We start from the raw sequence: 16,423 nt of genomic DNA on the forward strand, positions 1-16,423 counted from the left end.
TATAATCTCCCTTATTTGCATTTAGGCTCCCCTTTTCTTTTAAGTGTATTATTTTCTTCAATTAAATCCAACCCTCAACAATACCGGGTTTATTATAATGTCTCGAATTATTTCGCCCGGAAATTTATATTCAAAAATTTCAGAATTCTTGTTTTTATTTAACCATATGTATGAATTTCTTCACTTTTATTTATTTATTTATTTTCTTGGGTTTTACATGTTGGCATTGCTTTGCGAAAACAAAGACATCGTTTACGTTGCGGAGTCTAGCTTTTGAGTTGATTTCGACTAGACCATATTGAGGATCTACTCTAATTCCTCTGTCAGTGGTGTCATACCAATAGCATTTGAACAAAAACACTCTATTCTACTTGCTATTATATTGTAATTTCCCATAGTAGTCAACTTCAAACTCACTACAAGTCGATCCTTTAATACAAACACCGTTGTTGTATGTGTTTCTTCCATGCTCGTATTCTTCAATATGAAACACATATCCATTGACAAAATACCCGTTATAGCACTTGACTTTTCTTTCAGGGCCCAGGCTTAGTAAAGACAATGAAATAGCAGCACTACCTCCCATTTGATATACCTTGTATATCAAATACAACAATAATCAATAAATGGACATTATGTAATGTTGACGTACAGTTACCTTGCAAGAGATAATGAGTTTGTAATAGGACTTAAGTGTTTTAAACCACGTGGCAAATTGTTCATCTTGTAATTGAAAGATTTGTGATTCGGTTAGCTGTGAGTTATTGCACAGTAACTATCATCGATGTTACCTACAAGGTTGTTCCAAATTATATAAGTTTATGGTATCACAATATATAAGTAGTACACTTTTGACAAAGTTTAAGTAGTATATCTACTTACTTAATAAAAGGTCTCAGCTCATCACAATTAAATAGAACATAATTGTGTGTTTGTCTGAACTCTATTTCAGACAAATATCTTCCCCTTAAGGAATTTTTAGGTGTGGGTCGTCAAGGATTGAAGAATATTGACAAGTTCCCACTTGAAGGCACTTCACCACTATCATCATGTCGTGGAACATGGTTGATTCTCGTTCTCAACAATATAGACCTCACATATTAAAGCATCAACATGCGCCTTGTTCTTAACCTTTTTATTAAGATTGAACAAGTACCTGCATATATAGAATAAAAAAAATTATTAAATAAAAAAAACAATGAAAAACTTTTAATGATGAATTACATTGCAACTGTAATATCTAACCTCTTGAATTGATACATTCATCTATACTGGACCGGTCCTCCAACTTTTACCTTATACGGTAAATGTACAGGTAGATGCTCCATTGAGTCAAAAAATTATGGAGGGAATATCATCTCAAGTTTGCATATCGTCTCGATGATATTCGTTTCAAGCCTTTCAATGTGATCAACATTCAACTTGCTAGAGCATATATCTCTAAAGAAATGAGTGATCTCTATGAGTGTATCCCATATCCCATTTGGCAACAAATCACGAATAGCTAATGGAATGAGTGTTTGCATAAACATGTGGCAGTCATGACTCTTCATTCCATATAATTCGCATTCCTCCATATTAACCAGCCTTGATATGTTCGAGGCATGTCCATCAGGAAAATGCAGACTCTTAAGCCATTTGTAGACTACTAGTTGTGCATTTTTCTCTAACATAAAGCTTGCTCTAGGTTTTGTGACTCGTGACTCATCAAAAACCAACTCCATATTTTTTTGGTTACAGAACAATGCTAAATCCAATCTAGCCTTGATGTTGTTCTTTGTCTTCCCCTTCACATCCATGACGGTGTTGAAAATATTCTCAAACACGTTCTTTTCTATGTGCATGATGTCAAGGTTATGGCGGAGGAGATTGGTCTTTCAATAAGGAAGCTCCCAAAAAATACTTCACTTTACCCAATTATGGGTCAAACCAAAACCAGAAAACTTCTGCTTACCTGATTGGAAACCAAACACAATGTCACCGTACTATGATACAACATCATGCAATTCATCACCAGAAAGACAGGGGGTGCAACATCCTTTCAACTCTGCTAATAAAAAATCCTTTGTGTTCTTTCTGTACATGTGATTCGGTGGCAAGAAACGATGGTGACAGAACAAAAACGAAGTTTTACCACTGTTTGTTAGCGTGAAAGCCTTGTTGTTTTCCATGCAATATGGACAAGCTAGTTTTCCATGCATGCTCCAACCAGAAACCATTCCATAAGTTGGGAAATCATTGATAGTCCACATTATAGCCGCCCTTATAACTAAATTTTGTTTCCTCAATATATCATAAGTCAAAGCCCCGAAGGACCACAACTACGGCAACTCATCAATCAATTGTAGAAGACAAACATCTATATTTCGGCCTGGACTCCTCGGACCTGGTATGACAGTAGATAAAAACATGAACTCCAACCTCATACACATCCCCAATGGCAAGTTATAAACTGTTAGTATAACTGGCCAACAAGAATAAGGAGCAGCCAATGACCCAAATGGGTTGAATCTGTTTGTACACAACCCAAGACTCACATTCCTTGATTTAGTTGAGAAGTGAGGATGCACACTGTTAAAGTGTTTCCATCCTTCGCCGTCGAAAGGATGCACCATCACTCTATCAACCGTATTATGTGATTGGTGCCATATCATGTGCTCAGCAGTTCTTCGTGACATGAATAACATCTGCAATCTAGGTCTGATTGGGAAGTATCTAAGTTCCTTATATGCCATGAGATTCTTTCCCATGTCAGTTCTGGGTTTGTAACAGGAATGCCCACATGTCATGCACTCGGTCAGCTCAGCATTTTCAAGGTATTAAATCATGCAGAAGTTAGGGCACAAGTCAATTTTCTAGTATCCTAAACTGAGGGGTTTCATTAAGGACTTAGCAGCATTAAAGTTCTCTTTAAGCTTGTTCCCTTTAGGTAAAATGCTTCTCGCTCATTCCATAATTTTTTCATAACTGGCCTCACTCAACCCGTGATCTGACTTGATGGTGAACACTTGTTCTACGGCTGATAATTTATTGTGGTTCGTGCACCCATCCCATAATGGTTCGTCAGAATCTTTCAATAGATAAAAAAACCTTGCTGCATCTGCATTAGGTTCTTCTACGATTGGAAAATGACTGACATTACCTTGATTCATTCTCATTGCATCCATAACCATATTCCTGTAAGGATTACTATTGTCATTTACAACTTTATGCACGTTGCTAGCACTAGAAGTTGACCCAACCACCCTTTCTACCATGCTCTTATTAGGAACAAATAGTTTATTGTGCGCATACCCACATAGGTAATCCTCTATGAACCCTTTGATTAGAAGATGCATCGTTACAACATCTGGATGCAGAAACTTTTTATTTTTACACTTCCTGCATGGATACCTAATATCGCCATCAATAAAATTTTTGGGAATAGATGTTGCGAAATTAATAAAACCATGAACCCCATTACAATAATCCATCCTCCGCAATCCTTGGGGTGAGTCTCGATACATCCATGAACAATCATCCATGACTTCTATCGAACCTCTATAAAATTATGATGACAACATGTATTAATTAACTATGTTACGTAAATAAATTTGCAAAAATATTGGTTTGCCCTGACATTATCTAACAAATTAAAAAAACACTTATGTTAAATATTCATTATCAATTATCGATTATCAACGTTCATACAAATTTATATGTATATAAATTTACGGAAATCACAACTCCGCAATAGAATTGATAAAAATTAAAACGGACCCATTAAACAATCTATTATTTATTTCATCACAACACATCTAATTCAGTAAATCAAATAAAGTTTCAACAATTTACAAACAAATACAATTTAACAAAATTTAAAACAAACTATAACAACTATAAAATTATATATTCATACTACAAGTTTCTTTGAAAAATAACAATAAAACAAGTACATACATTAACAAAATACATATACTAAAAAAAACAATAAAAAATAATAAAATTTACATTTAAATGTTAAAATTAAAAAGGTGAGTGCTTGTGTTGAGAAGAGGGGGATATTTTTAGGGGGGTGGGTGGTTGTTTGCAGTTTGGGAGGGGAGAGTTGGGATGGGGAAGCAGAAGGAGAAATAAAGGAGGAGAGAGTCGGGAGAGTGTGGATATATGTGCTTTTACCGATGGAATCACCGATGGACATGTCATGTCGGTATACCCATCGATAATTCTAACGGTGAACGGGCCATGTCACTATACGAAGATCCCGGTTTGAATCCCTCAGTTATTTTGTCAGTAAAATCGTCTGAAAAATTTTCAGTCATCAAACTGTTTCTTTTTTTCAAATTCTATATATTCCATCAGCAATTTGGTCAGTATATACCAATGGAATTATTCTGTCAGTATATATTGACGGAATTGCTGACATAATATATGCCATCGGTAATTATTACCGACAGCAAAGGTTTGTCGGTATAGACCAACAAAGTTAGAGACGAAATTATACCCATCGGTAAAAATTATTGACCAAATAATTCTGTCGGTAATTCCGTTGGTTTTCGCCAATTTACGGGTGGTGTATTTGATAATAAAAATTAGAGAAGCACATAGAAGTAACAGAAAAAAATTTGAAAAACAAAAACACGCAAATAAAACATTACACAAAGGTTGTACAAAATAGCAATTGCTAATATTATAAAAAATGTTACAATCTTATTAGAAAATAAAATAAAAATTGAATGGTATTTAATAAGAAATATTCCAGATTAATTTTTAATTAATTTATTTTAAAATGCTAAATTATTTGAGATTCCTCCTAAGCCTCGGTGGTGCTTCCTTATACTGTTGCTTTCGTACTCCTTTCCTTCTTATAGACTACAAAAATCGCAAGTAAGTTTCCGTCTCTTCTATTTTAATGACCTCCTTCCATTTCTAAACAATTTACCTTAATTTTGCTGTCTTCATTTCAGTCTATGAAAACAAAAAAAGTTGGTGTTCTGTTTTGTCGTTTAAAAATTGATGTTTGATCATCTGCTTTAAATTTTGCTGCTTTTTGTGCAGGCTCGTAATCATTCATTGGTATAAACTATGGCCAAGTTGCGGACAACCTTCCACCACCATCATCCACCGCAAAACTTCTTCAATCCACTTCAATCAAAATGTCCGATTATATGGATCGGACCCCGCCATAATCAAAGCCTTAGCCAACACCGGAATTGGAATTGTTGTCGGCACTGCAAATGGTGACATTCCAGGACTAGCCTCTGATCCCAATTTTACCAAGAGCTGGATCAACACGAACGTGCTTCCCTTCTATCCAGCTAGCAATATCATCCTCATCACTGTCGGCAACGAGGTCATGACTTCCAATGACCAGAATCTCATGAACAAGCTCTTACCAGCCATGCAAAATGTACAGAATGCTCTATATGATGCATCGCTCGGGGGTAAAATTAAGGTCTCCACAGTTCATTCGATGGGAGTGCTTAAGCAGTCTGAGCCACCTTCTTCTGAAAGCTTTAATCCAAGTTATGGGGATCTGATGAAGGGCTTGTTGGAGTTTAATAGTGCGAATGGTTTGCCTTTGGCAATCAATCCCTACCCTTACTTTGCCTACAGAAGCGATACAAGGCTTGAGACTCTTGCTTTTTGCCTTTTCCAGCCGAATGCAGGACGAATGGATGGAAACACTAAGATCAAGTACATGGACATGTTCGATGCTCAGGTGAGAGTAAATGAAATTGCAAGTGCGAAAATTTTGTATCAATAGATGATCCAATAAAAATGCTACTGACAAGTGGTTTAATCAATTGCAGGTGGATGCAGTTTATTCTGCACTGAATTCTATGGGATTTAAGAATGTTGAGATTGTGGTGGCTGAGATTGGATGGCCGTATAAAGGAGATGACAACGAAGTAGGGCCAAGCATTGAGATTGCCAAGGCTTACAATGGCAATTTGATTGCACACCTTCGATCGATGGTGGGCACTCCACTCATGCCAGGAAAATCAGTGGATACATACCTCTTTGCTCTTTATGACGAAGACTAGAAACCTGGACCTGGTTCTGAGCGATCATCTGGACTTTTCAAGACTGGTCTCACCATGGTTTATGATGTTGGACTCTCTACAAGTATCTAGTTGATCCCAAAGATCTGTCATTGTAGAAAAGCACTCCTGAATACTTATATTTTTCCGGTGAAGAGCTCATCTGTCATTCTTTAATTGATACTACTTTGTAAAACTTGATTGTATGAATAATCTTTGCAGATAATCCCAAATCTCCTTTGCTTTCTCATACTTTGCCAACTGCGTACCTATGGAATGCTCAACAAAATTGTTAATCCAAGTAATAATCTTTGCATTGTTTGCTTCTCATGCATCTATTGAAGCAACATCCCTTTCCTCAGTATTCTTAGATACCACATCGGTTCCACTGACATATCCCCATATCTTTTTGCCCTTAAAGAAATTTCACATTACATAACTCCAATACGAATAGTTCTTCCCATCCAATCTCGCACTCATAGATTGAACCGAATCATCTCTTTCAGTAGCTATAATGAACAATTACAGAGAACCAAAATGCAAAAGTAGCGAAAAACAAAATACCAAATTGCATAAACTAAACAGATATCTCAAAAATTAAACAAATATCTTCTCGAAGTTATATGATTACTCAAAAACAAAACATTGAAAAAATAGAATGCAAATGCCAAGTTGTAGAAATTGAAGAGAAGATGAAATATCAAATTGTAGAAACTTAAGGGAAGATGAAATACCAGATTTGCAGAAAAAAAGCGAATATTACTAAAAAAATTAAACCAAAAGCAATCAAACCAACAAGATTGTGCTATCAAGTCTCTTCAAAATCCATCTAGTTCTAATTATTATTTCTATATCTTTTCAGTTTTATCGCATATTAATTTAGTCTTTTATAAAAACTGAACTAATTAATTATTCTGTTCATTACTTTTTTTATTGCCTTGGTTAATCCTATATATTCGAATATAATAGATAACTATGTTTTCAACTATTTTTAAAGTGTACTAGTTCTGTGACCTAGGCTTTGCCGCTGGTCAAATATTTTTATTTTTTATAAAAAATAATTACGTATATTTTTTCAACGCATTTTGATAGTTCAAAAAATATAACAAATTAAAAAAATGTATTTTTATGACAACTATAGTTATGAAACCCAACCTAGGGGTTGACTTGGCAAAGGGGTTGGGTTCTGGGTTATAAGGGTTGACTCAAGTCAAACCGGGAAAATTGAAAAAAAATTATTTGAGGTTTTAATATTTTATATGAAAAAATATAGAAATAATCAATGTGGATATAAGCTATACATGTTGTAAACAATTAAATTCAAAGGATTACCTGAAAATGTTTTTATCCCACATTGAAAAGGTACTATTTTATTTTTCTAACTTGAAATATTTAAACCAAAAATGTTTTTTATCCCACATTGAAAAAATAAAACATTCTTCTAATATTTATATAGTGAACTTTGAAATGAATTAGTAATTAACTGCAAAATATGAAACAAGAGGGGTCTCTACGTTGGATGAAAAAAAATATTAAAACAAAGGGGACTCTACCGGTTTTTAGTTGAGTCGCCCAAGTTACGGGTTGACCTGGCGGGACCGGTTTCCTTCAGCTCAATTATAGGCCCAAATTTCGAATGAAACAAACTTGGCCAACGCTACTGGGTCCTGGTGACAGAAATACCCAGCAGCAGTGGGTCTTATTGGCAACTGGGCCCACCTCTGCTTAGTCCTAGTGGAAGCAGGGCCCAACTTTAGTGGGTCCTACTTTAGCTAGGCACCTAGACCCACCATTATTGGGTCTGACAGCAGAGTTAGGCCCAATAAACTTAGGTCTAGCACCGTTGTTGGATCCTGCTAACAGCAATACACAATAGTGAAGGGTCTTACTTTCAGCAATATTGACAAGTGCAAAATGTACATGTGTTTTTCTTCGTTTTACGCTATGCTTTTTAAGGGATTTTGAACTTATTCGAGTTGATTGGAAGTTATTTTTATGAGTTTAGCATGCAGAAGAGACTTCGTGAATTAATCGCTAAAAGATAAGAAATTCTGCATTTTACTTTTTGGATCTAGCTTTTTGTGATAGGTTTTTTGCCAAGTTAGAGTTCCAAAATGAGAATGTGGGCTTAATCTAAGTTGAAGTACACGTGTCAAGATTTCCAGGAAGTTATATGAGCAAAAATCTTATCTCATTAGGACCTCAAATCAGACCTTCAAACTCGGGTCAGAATCCTCCTCGCAGCAGGATTCTCTACTTTCACACTTAATATTCAAATGGGAATATTTTCATCTTCAGATATCAAAATCAGGTTATTCAAAATCCCAAATTCATCTGTACATCCAGGAATACAACTTTAATGAAGGAATCCAATTCATATAAAATTGTTTTGAAGGCCAAACTCCGGACGCAATCTGGAGGATGAGATCGGTTTTCTACTATGATCAGGAAACCAATAGTGTTGAGCATCCTAATACGGCTGAGAGTCTGACATAAAAATGGTGGGCCTCAAGACCCAAGAAAGATGCAGATTAAGACTCTAACATACCATGAATGAATGAATACAGCTAGGATAGTTGAATATTGCAATAAATCAAGTCAGAAACAAAGTCTAAGTTGCAGCAGAGTTGAAATTACAACAGAATTGTGATAGCAGCAGAATTAGTTCTCAACATAAATTCTGAGAAGATTTATCCAACCTTAAAGACAAGATAAAGAAGGAACGAATTTAGCATCATGAAGAATCCTAATTAGCTTAATAATCTTGAAGATTTCAGGAGCAAAGGGGGTGGATTAAGAGAGTAGAACATACCTGAAACAAGGTCAGAAATCATTCATTTCTTCTCTGCTTTTGTCAATTTTCCAGCAACCATGAACTAAACTCCTGAATTCGGTTCAAGAGGGATACACTCCATCTCCATTAGCACGTTGTGAGAAGTAATGTTATCATTGTAATTCTTTTAAATTCAAGTAAAGAAAAAAATTTATTGTTAAAAAATTATTTATTTAATACAAATATATAAAGTATATTATGTGAATAAAAAATTTATTTAGAGCGCCATTAACTTTAATATGACAATATTAGAATTATAATTTTTCTAAATGCTTTTATTTTGAAAAAAAAATCAAGAGGAAAAAAATAAAAATCTTAATTCGAAGTAAAGAAAAAAAAATTATTTATTTTGAAAAGCATTTTTGAAAGGCAAAAACAAACATGCTTTAAGAAGGAAATTCAACCCAACCTCAAATGAAAAAAAAATATCACCACTCAATTTTTGTACAATATAAAAAAATTCTCATCTATTTGTGTGCTCTTTATCGTATGAGAAACAAAATTAAAGTCTTGGGTCCTACTAGGGGGAGCACCCAACTCTAATGGGTCTAGCATGACCCAATGCAATTGGGTCCTGGTGTAAGCAGGACCCAACACTATTAAGTCCTACTATAACAACCCAACAACCCTTTAGACCCCAGGTGCGTGGTTCTGCCGACCTGCTTGCCTGGGTTTGTAGCCAAGCACTTGTGTCTGGACCTAGCACCCAAGACATGGCAGCCCAGTGCCAAGTGTTTGCAGCCTAGGGCACAACCCCACCCCCTGCAACCTTTGGAACTCTGTGGTAGTGCATGACAGCATAGCACTAGGTGTCTGCAGTCTATGGCCTGTAACCACACCATGCCCCACCAAAATTTGCACTAACTGTTTTCTCCCAAACCATTTCTTTAACAGATAGACAGGTCCCCTCTGCTCCATGGACCCCCTATAACACTTATCCCCTGGCAGGTCGGACCTCCAACTAATCCCCCAGCATTAACACGTCTAGCACCTCCTAAATTCCTATCATGAATAAAACTCCCCCCTTTTCTCGGGAGTGGCCTGAATAATGACCCGCTCCTTCCTTTCTTTGAAGGAGGATTCCTCCATATAGGAGGCATGAAATCCCTTCTTTTGAATATTATAGTCTGACTCTGCTCACTTGTTAACCTTGGGGTGTCATTCATTACTCTTTCCATACCCTGAGCAGCTCGCACTAACTCTTGGACCCACCGAAACTACATAGCCACCAAAATTAATTTCAGCTCCTCCCTGAGCCCTTCCCAAAACCGTTCCACCCGATGATACTCAGTGGGAAGATAGGTGTTGGCAAAGATAGATAAGTCCTGAAACCTCCTCTCATACTCCAGGACGGTCATATTCCCCTGTTTCAGATCCAGGAACTCTTGTTCTTTCTCTTTCCAGTGCTGCCCGGACTAGTACCACTCCTCAAATTCTTCTCGAAAGTGTTTCCACCTCAATTCTCCTCATGCCATTCTTTCTCTAATAGTCTCCCACCAGGAGTGGGCACTCTCCGTTAACAACTGGGTCACATGGTCTATTTAAGTTTCAACATCAAATATGCAAATTAGATTATATAAATATTGTAATAATACAAAATAAGGATATGCTCTTTAGAAATAGATAACAAAAAGTGAACATAAGCTAGAATCTACTCCTGTCATGCATGCGATGGTCCTGAAACAAAATACATATTATTGAAACATAAATATCACAATAAGTATAATAACACAATTATCCAACAATTTTAAAAAAATAAGCATGTATTCATATTCTATTCACTTCTCCCCTCTTGTTTTCATTACAACTCTTTATCATTCAAGATTTCATAAGATCAACCATGACTATTTCTGCCTAACACATTGATGATACCAATTTCACCGGTATCATCATCACCTCATAGGTGTCGACGCACAACGATCCCCTCACCCGCAGGGGTGGAATTAAAGGGAGGCAAACAGGGGCACGGGCCCCTGCAATACATTTTTTTTTATTACTTAGTAAGTGTGAGAAGGTGAAATATTTTTTATTTTAAATAGGTGGGCCCTTCCCATAGTAAATATATTTGCTAAATGATATAGGATCACTTTAAAAGTCCTATATATGTGGAAAGAAAAACATAAAGTTATAAACCTTTTCAACTAAATTGACTTTGCCGTCACTATTTGGAGCCCTCAAATAAAAGTTAAAAAATATAAATAAGAATACAAATAGAAATAGCAAGCAAAAAGGCTAAAGCAGACGGCAAACCCATCAATTAATTCATCTTTCATCAAACAAAACAAGGTAATTGGTCATTGGTAACCCAAATTAATTTTTTTTTTTGTTTTGGGATGTTTGTTAAGAATTTGATGATTTTTTTTTAATTCTACTATTTTTGCTTTTTTTTTCTCAGATCTGCTAGTTTTAACAATTGTTTTTGAATTCTTGTTATAGTGATTTTTTTTCTAATTAATTAGATATATTTTATGGGTTTGTTTTGATTATGCTTAGATTTTTTTAATGTTTTGTTTTAGCAAAGCCACCAAAATTATCAATTTTTTCTCACGATATATGTTTTGATTTTAGGTTGAACCATGAACAAAATAAGAAGAATTGATTCATTTTTTGAGAAAAAGAGGAAAAATATTGATAACTCATAGCCTAGTGAACCAATTGCAATGTGTAATGTTGAAGTTATGGTTGAGCAGCCCCAATGTGCTTCATTTTATGAACAACCTACATTGACTAGTGAACCACCTCTTAGTAGAATCAACATTGCTCATTTAATTAGAGATCCAAGCAATCGTCCTTCAATTTGGGAATACCCGGTTAATCAACAAGATGAAATTTGAAAGGCATAAATTAATTTGAGGCCATATTAACCTTTGATGTCTAAATATCCACTGACAAGTGAAAAACATCCTTGTCGATTTCAAAATACTGCATTTTGTTTTCCTTGCTATCTATTTTCAAGTAAGCCATCTAGAAGCCAGGACCAAACACATTTACTGTTAAAGGATTCAATTGTTGGAAGAAAGTTAATGATGGGGAACGGTGTGCTTTTTTTACTCATGGGAAAAAGGTCCAAATTCAGCTCACAGATTTGCTACCAAGTGCTTGGAAATTTTGAAAAATCAGTCATGTCATATTGAGAAGGTAGTTAAGAGGCAAACTACTCAAGAAATTCTAAATAATCAATTGCGTATTAAAGCTTCAATAGATATTGTTCGTTGGCTCACATTTGAAGCATGTGCTTTTAGAGGGCATGATGAATGTCTAGAATAAAAAAACCGAGGTAATTTTCTTAAAATGATGGAACTTTTAGCATCTTACAATGAGCAAGTAGGTGCTCTTGTTTTGGGTAATGCTCCACAAAATGCTAAATACACCTCACATCAAATTCAAAAAGAAATTTTGCATGTCTTTGCTAGAAATGTTCAGTCTCCAATTCATCATGAGATTGGTGATGCAAGGTTTTGTTTAATTGTTAATGAAGCTCGAGATGAATCCATAAGAGAGAAAATGACCCTTGTTATTAGGTTTGTTGATAGAAATGGATTTATACGAGAATGATTTTTTGATATAGTTTATGTCAAAGATACAACTGCTTTAACTCTTAAGGAAGGAATTTCCTTGTTTTATCTCATCACAATCTTGATGTTTAAAATATTAAGGGTCAAGGGTATGATGGTGCTAGTAATATGTGTGGAGAGTGGAATGGTTTGCAAGCTTTATTCAAAACATTATGTACATTGCTTAGCTCATCTATTATAATTATCTTTTATTGTTGCAACTAGAGAAATATCTTATGTTCACACTTTCTTTCAGAATTTGATTTTTGTTATTAACATTATCAGTGTTTCTTGCAAGTTTAATGACAAATTACGAGCTTTTCAAGCAGCTACAATTGAACATCTAGTTGATATTGGTGAGATTGAAATAGGTAAAAGAGTTAATCAAGTAGGTGGTTTACAATGGCCTAGAGATAGCAGATGGAGTTAATTATTAAACTCAATTGTTTCACAAGTTCATATACCATAACTCCAGTTTTGATATCAAACTTAGCAATAGATTGTCTACAATAATAACTTAGAGTCTGCTCTAGCAATTACAATAAACAATCATAGGAAAAATAAGCATAGGAGAACAAACATTTTCATCATATAAACTAAAAAGAGAAGGTAAACTAAATCTCACAGTTCTTGAAATCCGAAGGTTTTCATGTCCTTGCCACCAAGAAAAAGAGTTTAGCCTTGCATGTCTACTGAACAATTAATCAAAAAGAAGGAAGAAAACATGATTTGCGATTCTGTTAGGGGAAAGGGGCTTTTTTTTTCTCTTAGCTGGCTGCCCTCTCTTTCCTTTCTCTCTTTCTTTTTATATCTTAGGAAACCCTAATCCCTTTTCTACAAAATTGTCCTTTCCTAAGTAGACAATTTACATTTAAGTACTTTAATAACTATTTTCCTAAAAAAGAAGAAATAGGCTTGCATAAAATCTTTAAGCTTTGACTTTTGACCTAGAGAAGCTAAATTGCCGAAATAAAGACTTGGATGATGTTTGGATTGTTTGAGAAGTACTTTGGACTTGTTTCTTCACAAAACCTGTCTACTAATAAAATTCACGTGTCGTCTTAGAAAAATCATATCCCTCTCATTTCAGCTCTTTTTCTGCTGAAATTTGGTAAGTTGATAGGTCTTTGAGTCAGGAATCCAAACAAATTGAGTTTGCATCCAATGGACTTCTGTAGCTCAAGATATTCTAGTCGCAGTGGTCGAAGGTCAACATTGGCAGAATGTAAGATTTGACTTTGAAGGCTATGATTTCCATGCTCTTTCTCTTTTTGTTTTTATTTCCTTATATGTATAGAATGGTGTGTATGTTAGCTTTCTAATTCTACTGGAATCACTTTGTTTCAACTTCTAGATCTCAAGCTCTACACAAAACATTGATTGAAGGTCAAATCTGTCAATTATCTCCAATTTACTTTTTTTTGAACCTTTCATCCAAAAGTGCCTTCAAAGCATATAAAAAAAATAATATCAAGACATTTTATGCATAAAACATAGGTAAATGTGAATAAAACTATCAAATAATATGGTTGCATTAACTATCCAAAATAATAACATCATTACGCAAACTTTCATCCTTTCACAAAATATCCAACATTTGCTAATTCACATTTCACATTTCACAACAATAACATATTAAATTATAGAATTTAACTAGAAAGTATAGGTGTGGTTCACCTACCTGCAATAGAAGCTCTACTCGTGCTCCCCTACTGCTGTTACTGCACAATGCATGTGGTTCCTCTTGGTAATCACAAGCATATCTCAGAAGTTATCCTCATTCAAGGCTACATTTCATAATAACCATATTAACAGTCAATATAGGTCTTTCTTTCAATTATTACTTTATTTATATTTTACATTCTCTCATTTCATGCATTAATATCGTCATTCTTTTTTCGACCATCATTATCATTATCATTATAAATTTCCATTTTGAATATGGCTTGTTTCTTCTAATGGTTTCTGAGTCAATGGTGATTGTGTGCATTGACAAATCCATATGTTCTGTAAAACCCGTCAAAAGAATTTAATGTTAGACTAGCCTATTTTAAGGAAAGTTGGTGGGGGAGGAACCAGCCTATCCTAGGAGGGGATTATGGAGGATATAACCAGTCAATAAGAGGATAAAGACCAAGGATAACTAGCACCCAAACATCCCCTCTCATTTAAGAGGGGTATAAATGCAGGAGGGAAGCGAAGGTGACCCTTTCTCTTCCCAAAAAACAGCCGCCTAGTAGCCTTGGCTTCAACAACCCCTCTCTTTTCAAAGTAGAGCCCAGTTGCATGCAAGCCCTTGATTGTTGTATGAAGAGAGAGTTAGAAGAAAAGAGAGGAGACCATGAAAGGCAAGTGAGATGGAAGGGCCGACTACTGCAATAGAGAGGGAAGAGAAGAAAAACTGAAAGTAGAGAGGAAGAAGAAGAAGAACTACATAAGAAACCTACCTAGGACAACCCAAGATTGTGAGGTAAGGAAAGAACATCACCTCATTACTTGCATTTTGGAATTTCGAGATAGAAAAGAGAAGGAAACCATAAGGGTTTGGCTAGGGTTCTTACACCTATTACTTGAGAGGATTGATTAGTACTTAAAAGTGCATTTTTATCAAAGTTTTATATCATTATATTACACTTAAAGTATCATTAAATTCCCTAACTTGAGCATGTTTTGTAATAGCAAGTATGATAACATAAGACATCTTTAATTTATGGTAAATGTTCATTTTGAATGTAGGTTTATCCTTCAACTCAAAGGATTGATTGATGTGATTAACTATTAAAAGTGAAGAGACAAAGAGAGGACTAAGCTTAGAGAAGAGATGCTGGTTCAATTCAAACTAGAACACCATTCGGTTATTGGATCATAACTGGAGTTGTAGACCTTGGATTTAGGTCTAGTTTATCTTGATGGAAACCTAAGAGATAGGTCTAAAACTTTCATGTAGAGTCCAAGATTCAAATCTTCCGTTTTCAAGTTCAACTCTTAACATCAAAAGAGACGTTTAAATCTGTTTTGTAGCCTAGATACTGTTCAGTGTTCAACCCATATCTCGAGTTCTAGAAGTCCAAATGAGCTTTGGTTTTTTTTGTTGAAAATCTGAGACAATTTCCCACAACTTTTATGAAGACTATGTGCTCGAATTCTGATGTTAGCAATGATGTTTTGGCTAGCCAACAATGTCAATAACCAACCACCAAGTCAATGGTTGGCCACCAACTAAATAGTTAGTCATCTAATCAATAGTTCTGAATTTTAGCCTATAAAAGGAGGCATTTTCTATATATTTAAGCATCTTGTTTTTGAGATCAAGATCATCTTCTTGCTTTCTCTTTTTGTAATGTTCAAGTTTTCTTTCATGCTATATTAATCTCTTGTTTATGCTTTTTCATTTCCTTTCTATACTGAGTTAACATATATCATAATCATGTTCTTAGCTTGTTTATTCATGTTTCTCTTCTTCATAATATTTAGCTAAGTTTATTATGTCAAGGTGAAATGTTTTCACTAGTGGTGTTAGAATATGTATAATATGAACTCAACATGGACTTCAATGTTTATATCCAAGAAAGTTTGCTGTTAACATGTCTTATCATTTTTATCTTATTCACTTTTAATACTTTGCTTGTTAAATGGTTAATCTAGATTTATGTTGTATAACACTTGGTACAATAAATGCTTGATCCTTCATAGTTTTCAGCTGACATCGTTGTTATGAGAGGAACTTGATTTGTTGTTAACATAAGTTAGAATCATGAATACTTGGCAATATTTACAAGTATGGTGTTACTTAGATAAGATGATTAATATGATCATGTGAATAATTTATAATGAGATAATAACGATAAATCATCTGATTGGATCCTCCTTTTTGTGTGGTTTCTAGTTGAGTAATAAAAAGAGTTTATATTATATTTATTTGAAATACCATTAGTGGATCCTCTAACGTTAATAATTGTTTTTATCTTTGATTAAATCTTTACATCAATATCACATCTCAAAAGTTCTCTTAA

General features: G+C 34.7%; 1 pseudogene; it reads left to right on the top strand.

Annotated features, from left to right (window-relative positions):
• The first annotated feature begins 4,224 nt into the window (after positions 1-4,224).
• On the top strand, positions 4,225-6,116 carry LOC133682919 (glucan endo-1,3-beta-glucosidase 7-like; annotated as a pseudogene).
• The last annotated feature ends 10,307 nt before the right edge of the window (positions 6,117-16,423 follow it).

This window comes from Populus nigra, chromosome 2 (genome assembly GCF_951802175.1).
Source record: "Populus nigra chromosome 2, ddPopNigr1.1, whole genome shotgun sequence".
In the NCBI taxonomy this organism is placed as follows: Eukaryota; Viridiplantae; Streptophyta; class Magnoliopsida; order Malpighiales; family Salicaceae; genus Populus; species Populus nigra.